The 12,147-nt window shown below is 40.3% G+C and overlaps 1 protein-coding gene across 1 annotated transcript in view; it reads left to right on the top strand.

The window, feature by feature from the left end:
* Positions 1-12,147, top strand: part of LOC139762956 (uncharacterized) — a 405,421-nt gene that overhangs the window by 75,629 nt on the left and 317,645 nt on the right. The gene's annotated exons all lie outside the window — the stretch shown is intronic.

The raw sequence follows: 12,147 nt of genomic DNA, 5'->3' as shown, positions 1-12,147 counted from the left end.
TCAGCACATTAACATCCAAAAGTCTCTCTTTCGCACGCCTGTCAATTAACACGTAATCCAATAACGCTCTCTGGCCATCTCTCCTACTTACATAAGTATACTTATGTATATCTCGCTTTTTAAACCAGGTATTCCCAATCATCAGTCCTTTTTCAGCACATAAATGTACAAGCTCTTCACCATTTCCATTTACAACACTGAACACCCCATGTATACCAATTATTCTCTCAACTGCCACATTACTCACCTTTGCATTCAAATCACCCATCACTATAACCCGGTCTCGTGCATCAAAACCACTAACACACTCATTCAGCTGCTCCCAAAACACTTGCCTCTCATGATCTTTCTTCTCATGCCCAGTTGCATATGCACCAATAAGCACCCACCTCTCTCCATCAACTTTCAGTCTTACCCATATTAATCGGGAATTTACTTTCTTACATTCTATCACATACTCCCACAACTCCTGTTTCAGGAGTATTGCTACTCCTTCCCTTGCTCTTGTCCTCTCACTAACCCTTGACTTTACTCCCCAGACATTCCCAAACCACTCTTCCCCTTTACCCTTGAGCTTCGTTTCACTCAGAGCCAAAACATCCAGGTTCCTTTTCTCAAACATACTACCTATCTCTCCTTTTTTCACATCTTGGTTACATCCACACACATTTAGGCACCCCACTCTGAGCCTTTGAGGAGGATGAGCATTCCCCGCGTGACTCCTTCTTCTGTTTCCCATTTTAGAAAGTTAATACAAGGAGGGGAGGATTTCTGGCCCCCCGCTCCCGTCCCCTCTAGTCGCTTTCTACAACACGCGAGGAATACGTGGGAAGTATTCTTTCACCCCTATCCCCAGGGATAATATACATATATATATATACATATACACATACACACACATACACATACATACGCACATATACACACACACACACACATACATATATATACAGATGAAAAATGTAAGAAACAATTTAGAAACTGAAACTTCTAGCTTGAAATGAATGAAAAAATGAATGTCACATTTGAAATGTATTTATTTATTTATTTATTTAGCTTTGTCGCTGTCTCCCGCGCCTGTGAGTAAGCACAAGGAAACAGACAAAAGAAATGGCCCAACCCACCCCTACACACATGCACACACACACACACGTCCACGCACGCAAACATACACACCCGCACATCCCAACGTACACACATATATACAGACACACACATATACACACATGCACACAATTCACACTGCCTGCCCTTACTCACCCCTATCGCCACCCCGCCACACATGAAATAACATCCCCCTCCCCCCTCATGAGTGCGAGGCAGCGCCAGGAAAAGACAACAAAGGCCCCATTCGCTCACACTCAGTCTCCAGTTGTCATGCAATAATGCTCGAAACCACAGCTCCCTTTCCACATCCAGGCCCCACAGAACTTTCCATGGCTTACCCCAGACGCTTCACATGCCCTGATTCAATCCATTGACAGCACATCGACCCCAGTGTACCACATCGGTCCAATTCACTCTATTCCTTGCCCGCCTTTCACCCTCCTGCATGTTCAGGCCCCGATCACTCAAAATCTTTTTCACTCCATCTTTCCACCTCCAATTTGGTCTCCCACTTCTCCTCGTTCCCTCCACCTCTGACACATATATCCTCTTGGTCAATCTTTCCTCACTCATTTTCTCCATGTGACCAAACCATTTCAAAACACCCTCTTCTGCTCTCTCAACCACGCTCTTTTTATTTCCACACATCTCTCTTACCCCTACTTTACTTACTCGATCAAACCACCTCACACCACATATTGCCCTCAAACATCTCATTTCCAGAACATCCACCCTCCTGCGCACAACTCTATTCATAGGCCACGCCTCGCAACCATACAACATTGTTGGAACCACTATTCCTTCAAACATAGCCGGTTTTGCTTTCTGAGATAATGTTCTCGACTTCCAAACATTCTTCAAGGATCCCAGGATTTTCGGCCCCTACCCCACCCTATGATTTACTTCTGCTTCCATGGTTCCATCCGCTGCCAGATCCACTCCCAGATATCTAAAACACTTTACTTCTTCCAGTTTTTCTCCATTCAAACTTACCTCCCAATTGGCTTGACCCTCAACCCTACTGTACCTAATAACCTTGCTCTTATTCATATTTACTCTTAACTTTCGTCTTTCACACACTTTACCAGACTCAGTCACCAGCTTCTGCAGTTTCTCACATCAATCAGCCACAAGCGCTGTATCATCAGCAAACAACAACTGACTCACTTCCCAAGCTCTCTCATCCCCAACAGACTGCATGCTTACCCCTTTTTCCAAAACTCTTGCATTCACCTCCCTAACAACCCCATCCATAAGCAAATTAAACAACCATGGAGACAACACACACCCCTGCCACAAACCTACATTCACTGAGAACCAATCACTTTCCTCTCTTCCTACACGTACACATGCCTTACATCCTCGATAAAAACTTTTCACTGCTTCTAACAACTTGCCTCCCACACCATATATTCTTAGTACCTTCCACAGAGCATCTCTATCAACTCTATCATATGCCTTCTCCAGATCCGTAAATGCTACATACAAATCCATTTGCTTTTCTAAGTATTTCTCTCATACATTCCTCAAAGCAAACACCTGATCCACACATCCTCTACCACTTCTGAAACCACACTGCTCTGTACATGCCTTCACCCTCTCAGTCAATACCCTCCCATATAATTTACCAGGAATACTCAACAAACTTATACCTCTGCAATTTGAGCACTCACTCTTATCCCCTTTGCCTTTGTACAATGGCACTATGCAAGCATTCCGCCAATCCTCAGGCACCTCACCATGAATCATACATACATTAAATAACCTTACCAACCAGTCAACAATACAGTCACCCCCTTTTTTAATAAATTCCACTGCAATACCATCCAAACCTGATGCCTTGCCGGCTTTCATCTTCCGCAACGCTTTTACTACCTCTTCTCTATTTACCAAATCACTTTCCCTAACCCTCTCACTTTGCACACCACCTCGACCAAAACACCCTATATCTGCCACTCTGTCATCAAACACATTCAACAAACCTTCAAAATACTCACTCCATCTCCTTCTCACATCACCACTACTTATTATCACCTCCCCATTAGGCCCCTTCACTGGAGTTCCCATTTGCTCCCTTGTCTTATGCACTTTATTTACCTCCTTCCAGAACATCTTTTTATTCTCCCTAAAATTTAATGATACTCTCTCACCCCAACTCTCATTTGCCCTCTTTTTCACCTCTTGCACCTTTCTCTTGACCTCCTGTCTCTTTCTTTATACATCTCCCACTCATTTGCATTTTTTCCCTGCAAAAATCGTCCAAATGCCTCTCTCATCTCTTTCACTAATAATCTTACTTCTTCATCCCACCACTCACTACCCTTTTTAATCTGTTCACCTCCCACGCTTCTCATGCCACAAGCATCTTTTGCGCAAGCCATCACTGCTTCCCTAAATACATTCTTCCCCCACTCCCCTTACCTCCTTTGTTCTCTCCTTTTTCCATTCTGTACTCATTGAAATGTTTTTTTTTTTTTTTTTTTTTTTGCTTTGTCGCTGTCTCCCGCGTTTGCGAGGTAGCGCAAGGAAACAGACGAAAGAAATGACCCAACCCACCCCCATACACATGTATATACATACGTCCACACACGCAAATATACATACCTACACAGCTTTCCATGGTTTACCCCAGACGCTTCACATGCCTTGATTCAATCCACTGACAGCATGTCAACCCCGGTATACCACATCGATCCAATTCACTCTATTCCTTGCCCTCCTTTCACCCTTCTGCATGTTCAGGCCCCGATCACACAAAATCTTTTTCACTCCATCTTTCCACCTCCAATTTGGTCTCCCTCTTCTCCTCGTTCCCTCCACCTCCGACACATATATCCTCTTGGTCAATCTTTCCTCACTCATTCTCTCCATGTGCCCAAACCATTTCAAAATACCCTCTTCTGCTCTCTCAACCACGCTCTTTTTATTTCCACACATCTCTCTTACCCTTACGTTACTTATTCGATCAAACCACCTCACAGCACACATTGTCCTCAAACATCTCATTTCCAGCACATCCATCCTCCTGCACACAACTGTATCCATAGCCCATGCCTCGCAACCATACAACATTGTTGGAACCACTATTCCTTCAAACATACCCATTTTTGCTTTCCGAGATAATGTTCTCGACTTCCACACATTCTTCAAGGCTCCCAGAATTTTCGCCCCCTTCCCCACCCTATGATCCACTTCCGCTTCCATGGTTCCATCCGCTGCCAGATCCACTCCCAGATATCTGAAACACTTCACTTCCTCCAGTTTTTCTCCATTCAAACTCACCTCCCAATTGACTTGACCCTCAACCCTACTGTACCTAATAACCTTGCTCTTATTCACATTTACTCTTAACTTTCTTCTTTCACACACTTTACCAAACTCAGTCACCAGCTTCTGCAGTTTCTCACATGAATCAGCCACCAGCGCTGTATCATCAGCGAACAACAACTGACTCACTTCCCAAGCTCTCTCATCCACAACAGACTCATACTTGCCCCTCTTTCCAAAACTCTTGCATTCACCTCCCTAACAACCCCATCCATAAACAAATTAAACAACCATGGGGACATCACACACCCCTGCCGCAAACCTACATTCACTGAGAACCAATCACTTTCCTCTCTTCCTACACGTACACATGCCTTACATCCTCGATAAAAACTTTTCACTGCTTCTAACAACTTTCCTCCCACACCATATATTCTTAATACCTTCCACAGAGCATCTCTATCAACTCTATCATATGCCTTCTCCAGATCCATAAATGCTACATACAAATCCATTTGCTTTTCTAAGTATTTCTCACATACATTCTTCAAAGCAAACACTTGATCCACACATCCTCTACCACTTCTGAAACCACACTGCTCTTCCCCAATCTGATGCTCTGTACATGCCTTCACCCTCTCAATCAATACCCTCCCATATAATTTACCTGGAATACTCAACAAACTTATACCTCTGTAATTTGAGCACTCACTCTTATCCCCTTCGCCTTTGTACAATGGCACTATGCACGCATTTCGCCAATCCTCAGGCACCTCACCATGAGTCATACATATATTAAATAACCTTACCAACCAGTCAACAATACAGTCACCCCCTTTTTTTAATAAATTCCACTGCAATACCATCCAAACCTGCTGCCTTGCCGGCTTTCATCTTCCGCAAAGCTTTTACTACCTCTTCTCTGTTTACCAACTCATTTTCCCTAATCCTCTCACTTTGCGCACCACCTCGACCAAAACACCCTATATCTGCCACTCTATCATCAAACACATTCAACAAACCTTCAAAATACTCACTCCATCTCCTTCTCACATCACCACTACTTGTTATCACCTCCCCATTTGCGCCCTTCACTGAAGTTCCCATTTGCTCCCTTGTCTTGAAATGTATGCTTATGTATATGTGCATGTGTAGACATGTATGTATATACATTCCTATGAGTCCACGGGGAAAATGAAACACGAAAAGTTCCCAAGTGCATTTTTGTGTAATAATCACACATCAGGGGAGACACAAGAGAGAAATATAACAGTCAGTTGATATACATCGAAGAGACGAAGCTAGGACGCCACGTGGTAAACATATGATTGTCCAAAACATACAAAGAGCATTCATAGACTTATCATTTTACTAATTTTATCTACAATAAAGTTATCTAATTTGTATAGATCATCACTAATATTAAGATTATAATTCTTTGTGTATTTAATAATAGAAGATTCAATGATATTTCTCTTGGTAGTAGAGTTAGAGTTAATAACTGAGATGGTGTTACTCCAGTCAATACAGTGATCATATTTTTTAACGTGATTAAACAAGGCATTTGATTCTTGTCCCGTCCTTATACTATATTTATGTTGCTTAAGTTTAAGAGAAAGATCCATACCAGTCTGACCAACATAAAATTTATCAGTTTCCACAAGGCACTTTAGAGATGCAACCAAGAGAATTTTCTGGTGAATTCCTGATTAAGATATTCTTTATAGTATTATTGTTGCTAAAGGCAACATTTACATTAAAGGATTTAAGCAACATGGGAAGCAAAGTGAAATTATTATTAAAAGGGAGAACTAAAAGATTCTTGGTGTCAGTGGGAGGTTTGGGCTGATCTCTATAAAATGATTTCTTTGCTAGCTTAAGGGATTTATCAATGAAAGATCTAGGGTACTTTAACATAGATCCAATAGAATATATCTTCTCAAACTCATCAATAAACTCTGGACTGCAAATACTTAATGCCCTAAGGAACATAGATTGAAATGATGATAATTTAACTCTGTCATGTTGAGTAATAATGGATGTATGAGCATACATTGGTGGGTTTTCTGTATATGCTAAACTTAAACTTGTTTCTTTGTCTATGGATCATGCTGTCTAAAAATGGTAACATACCATTATTTTAATTTTCTACAGTAAATTTGATGGAAGGTACTCAATTGTTAAGTAAGGGGAGAAATATTTGTAAATTTTCATTTGTTGGCCAAACACAAAGAACATCATCTACATACCTAAACCAAATTGCATTAGAAGGTAAGATATCCTTTATTAATTTTGTTTCAAAAAATTCCATATAAAGATTACTTAGTACAGGTGAAAGAGGGTGACCCATTGCCATACCAAATTTTTGAGCATAATGATCTCCATTAAATTGAAATACACAGTCTTTTATACACAATTTTATCAGTTCAGTGAAATTAGACTTTGAAACAAGTAAATGAATATCATCCAAGGCATCAAATAAATATTCTAAAAGGTCATCAACTGGAACTTTAGTGAAAAGTGAGGAAACATCAAAGCTAACTAGTTTGAAATCAAAATTAACATTGATATTGTTTAACCTGTTGACTAAATCTACATTGTTCATGATACTAAAATTTGATACCTTACCTACTATCCCTGGGGATAGGGAAGAAAGAATACTTCCCTGGCATTCCTCACGTGTCGTAGAAGGCGAGTAAAGGGGACAGGAGCGGGGGACCAGAAACCCTCCCCATCTTGTATTTTAACTTTCTAAAAGGGGAAACAGAACAAGGAGTCACGCAGGGAGTGCTCATCCTCCTTGAAGGCTCAGATTGGGGTGTCTAAATGTGTGTGGATGTAACCAAGATGAGAAAAAAGGAGAGATAGGTAGTATGTTTGAGGAAAGGAACCTGGATGTTTAGGCTGTGAGTGAAACGAAGCTCAAGGGTAAAGGGGAAGAGTGGTTTGGGAATGTCTTGGGAGTAAAGTCAGGGGTTAGTGAGAGGACAAGAGCAAGGGAAGGAGTAGCAGTACTCCTGAAACAGGAGTTGTGGGAGTATATGATAGAGTGTAAGAAAGTAAATTCTAGATTGATGTGGGTAAAACTGAAAGTTTTGAATGAGTATGTTAGTGGTTTTGATGCACAAGACTGGATTATAGTGATGGGTGATTTGAATGCAAAGGTGAGTAATATGGCAGTTGAGGGAATAATTGGTATACATGGGGTGTTCAGTGTTACAGATGGAAATGGTGAAGAGCTTGTAGATTTATGTGCTGAGAAAGGACTGGTGATTGGGAATACCTGGTTTAAAAAGCGAGGTATACATAAGTATACATATGTACGTAGGAGAGATGGCCAGAGAGTGTTATTCGATTACGTGTTAATTGATAGGCACGCGAAAGAGAGACTTTTGGATGTTAATGTGCTTAGAGGTGCAACTGGAGGGATGTCTGATCATTATCTTGTGGAGGCGAAGGTGAAGATTTGTAGAGGTTTTCATAAAAGAAGAGAGAATGTTGGGGTGAAGAGAGTGGTGAGAGGAAGTGAGCTTGGGAAGGAGACTTGTATGAGGAAGTACCAGGAGAGACTGAGTACAGAATGGAAAAAGGTGAAAACAAAGGAGGTAAGGGGAGTGGGGGAAGAATGGAATGTATTTAGGGAAGCAGTGATGGCTTGCGCAAAAGATGCTTGTGGCATGAGAAGCGTGGGAGGTGGGTTGATTAGAAAGGGTAGTGAGTGGTGGGATGAAGAAGTAAGATTATTAGTGAAAGAGAAGAGAGAGGCATTTGGACGATTTTTGCAGGGAAAAAATGCAAACGAGTGGGAGATGTATAAAAGAAAGAGGCAGGAGGTCAAGAGAAAAGTGCAAGAGGTGAAAAAGAGGGCAAATGAGAGTTGGGGTGAGAGAGTATCATAAAATTTTAGGGAGAATAAAAAGATGTTTTGGAAGGAGGTAAATAAAGTGCGCAAGACAAGGTAACAAATGGGAACTTCAGTGAACTGGGCTAATGGGGAGGTGATAACAAGCAGTGGTGATGTGAGAAGGAGATGGAGTGAGTATTTTGAAGGTTTGTTGAATGTGTTTGATGATAGAGTGGCAGATATAGGGTGTTTTGGTCGAGGTGGTGTGCAAAGTGAGAGGGTTGGGGACAATGATTTGGTAAACAGAGAAGAGGTAGTAAAAGCTTTGCGCAAGATGAAAGCCGGCATGGCAGTAGGTTTGGATGGTATTGCAGTGGAATTTATTAAAAAAGTGGGTGACTGTATTGTTGACTGGTTGGTAAGGTTATTTGATGTATGTATGATTTATGGTGAGGTGCCTGAGGATTGGCAGAATGCTTGCATAGTGCCATTGTACAAAGGCAAAGGGGATAAGAGTGAGTGCTCAAATTGCAGAGGTGTAAGTTTGTTGAGTATTTCTGGTAAATTATATGGGAGGGTATTGATTGAGAGGGTGAAGGCATGTACAGAGCATCAGATTGGGGAAGGGCAGTGTGGTTTCAGAAGTGGTAGAGGATGTGTGGATCAGATGTTTGCTTTGAAGAATGTATGTGAGAAATACTTAGAAAAGCAAATGGATTTGTATGTAGCATTTATGGATCTGGAGAAGGCATATGATAGAGTTGATAGAGATGCTCTGTGGAAGGTATTAAGAATACATGGTGTGGGAGGCAAGTTGTTAGAAGCAGTGAAAAGTTTTTATCGAGGATGTAAGGCATGTGTACGTGTAGGAAGAGAGGAAAGTGATTAGTTCTTAGTGAATGTAGGTTTGCGGCAGGGGTGTGTGATGTCTCCATGGATGTTTAATTTGTTTATGGATGGGTTGTTAGGGAGGTGAATGCAAGAGTTTTGGAAAGAGGGGCAAGTATGCAGTCTTTTGTGGATGAGAGAGCTTGGGAAGTGAGTCAGTGGTTGTTCGCTGATGATACAGCGCTTGTGGCTGATTCATGTGAGAAACTGCAGAAGCTGGTGACTGTGTTTGGTAAAGTATGTGAAAGAAGAAAGTTAAGAGTAAATGTGAATAAGAGCAAGGTTATTAGGTACTGTAGGGTTGAGGGTCAAGTCAGTTGGGAGGTAAGTTTGAATGGAGAGAAACTGGAGGAAGTAAAGTGTTTTAGATATCTGTGAGTGGATCTGGCAGCGGATGGAACCATGGAAGCGGAAGTGAATCATAGGGTGGGGGAGGGGGCGAAAATTCTGTGAGCCTTGAAGAATGTTTGGAAGTCAAGAACATTATCTCGGAAAGCAAAAATGGGTATGTTTTGAAGGAGTAGTGGTTCCAACAATGTTGTATGGTTGCAAGGCATGGGCTATTGATAGAGTGGTGCGCAGGTGGGTGGATGTGCTGGAAATGAGATGTTTGAGGACAATATGTGGTGTGAGGTGGTTTCATCGAGTAAGTAATGTGAGGGTAAGGGAGATGTGTGGAAATAAAAAGAGTGTGGTTGAGAGAGCAGAAGAGGGTGTTTTGAAATGGTTTGGTCACATGGCGAGAATGAGTGAGGAAAGATTGACCAAGAGGATATATGTGTCGGAGGTGGAGGGAACGAGGAGAAGTGGGAGACCAAATTGGAGGTGGAAAGATGGAGTGAAAAAGATTTTGAGTGATCGGGGCTTGAACATGCAGGAGTGTGAAAGGCGGGCAAGGAATAGAGTGAATTGGAAAGATGTGGTATACCGGGGTCGATGTGCTGTCAATGGATTGAACCAGGTCATGTGAAGCGTCTGTGGTAAACCATGGAAGTTCTGTGGGGCCTGGATGTGGAAAGGGAGCTGTGGTTTTGGTGCATTATTACATGACAGCTAGAGACTTGAGTGTGAACGAATGGGGCCTTTGTTGTCTTTTCCTAGCACTACCTCGCACACATGAGGGGGGAGGGGGTTGTTATTCCATGTGTGGTGAGGTGGCGGTGGTAATAAATAAAGGCAGACTATGAATTATGTACATGTGTATGTATGTATATGTCTGTGTGTGTATATATATGTGTACATTGAGATGTATAGGTATGTATATTTGCGTGTGTGGACGTGTATGTATATACATGTGTATGTGGGTGGGTTTGGCCATTCTTTTGTCTGTTTTCTTGCGCTACCTCGCTAACGCGGGAGACAGCGACAAAGCAAAATATATATATATATATATATATATATATATATATATATATATATATATATATATATATATATATATATATATATATATATATTATACCTACTAAAGGGCTTAATAAAGAAACTGATCATTTTGACAATTTATATGTGATGGAGCCTACTGAACTCACTATAGGTCTTGCTGTAAAATTCTGTTTATGTGTTTTGATAAGTCCATACATATATGGCAATGATGGGGACAAAGATGACAAACTTTTGATAAGAGAACTATTAACTTTCAACAACTTCATTTCTTTATTGAAGTGAGAATTAACTGCTTCTAAGGGATTTTTACTAAGTTTAGAATATGTTGTGTTATCATTTAGAAGATCATTCATTTTAGATGAATAGTTATATTTGTCTAATATCACAACAGTATTAGCCTTATCTGCTTTAGTAATATGTATATCCTTGTCTTTTTTTAAGGTGTTAATAGCTCTTAGGAATCTTTTAGGGCAATTAGCTTCCACTGGTTTTGACAAACTGGCATACACTGAACCCTTACAGATATCAGTATCATCATTACTTGAATAACTGTATTTCTCTTAAATTACAAAAAAGACTTTGTGACATGAACACAGCTGGCTTCCCTGTTAGAGCACACAAAACTGAAACCATAGCCTAATGCACACAAGGAATCTTTCTCTAGTTGTTTATTAGACAGGTTTACCACAAAAGATGGGTTTGTGTTCTTGGTCCAGTCGCTGTTTTCAATAAGATGGTCCAACTTATAATTTAGTGACACTTGTAGCCTATTGTGTTCTTTCCTTAATTCATCATAGCAATAGTCCAACATCTGGTTCTTCCAGTGTGTCGGTATTGCCATTTAAAAGGCAAGTTTCTTCTCTCTTGAAATGTGAAAAGCATCTTCTATTTCAATTTCCTTTATTTCAATGTTTTCTTTAAAATGATATTTTGAAATAGTCAAATGGTCGACCAGACAGCTGTAACAAACGTTGAGGTAGGACAGATCTTGGCATCACTTGTTCATCAAGGCATTTCCTAAGGAATTCAATCGTAACTTCAGTTGTAATCTTAAAAAAAGACAAGGATATACATATTACTAAAGCAGATAAGGCTAACACTGTTGAGATTTTAGACAAAAGTAACTATTTATCTAAAATGAATGATCTTCTAAATGATGACACAACATATTCTTACCTAAGTAAAAATCCCTTAGAAGCAGTTAATTCTCATTTCAATAAAGAAATGAAGTTGTTGTTGAAAGGTAACATTTCTCTTATCAAAAGTTTGTCATCTTTGTCCCCTTCATTGCCATATATGTATAGACTTATCAAAACACATAAACAGAATTTTCCAGCAAGACCTATAGTGAGTTCAGTAGGCTCCATCACATATAAATTGTCAAAATGGTTAGTTTCGTTATTAAGCCCTTTAGTAGGTAAGGTATCAAATTTTAATATCATGAACAATGTAGATTTAGTCAGCAAGTTAAACAATATCAATGTTAATTTTGATTTCAAACTAGTTAGCTTTGATGTTTCCTCACTTTTCACTAAAGTTCCAGTTGATGACCTTTTAGAATATTAATTTGATGTCTTGGATGATATTCATTTACCTGTTTCAAAGTCTAATTTCACTGAACTGATAAAATTGTGTGTAAAAGACTGTATATTTCA

Source organism: Panulirus ornatus, chromosome 45 (genome assembly GCF_036320965.1).
Source record: "Panulirus ornatus isolate Po-2019 chromosome 45, ASM3632096v1, whole genome shotgun sequence".
Classification (NCBI taxonomy): domain Eukaryota; kingdom Metazoa; phylum Arthropoda; class Malacostraca; order Decapoda; family Palinuridae; genus Panulirus; species Panulirus ornatus.
Note: the sequence above shows the minus strand (reverse complement) of the source record. Positions and strands in the feature narration are given on the sequence as shown.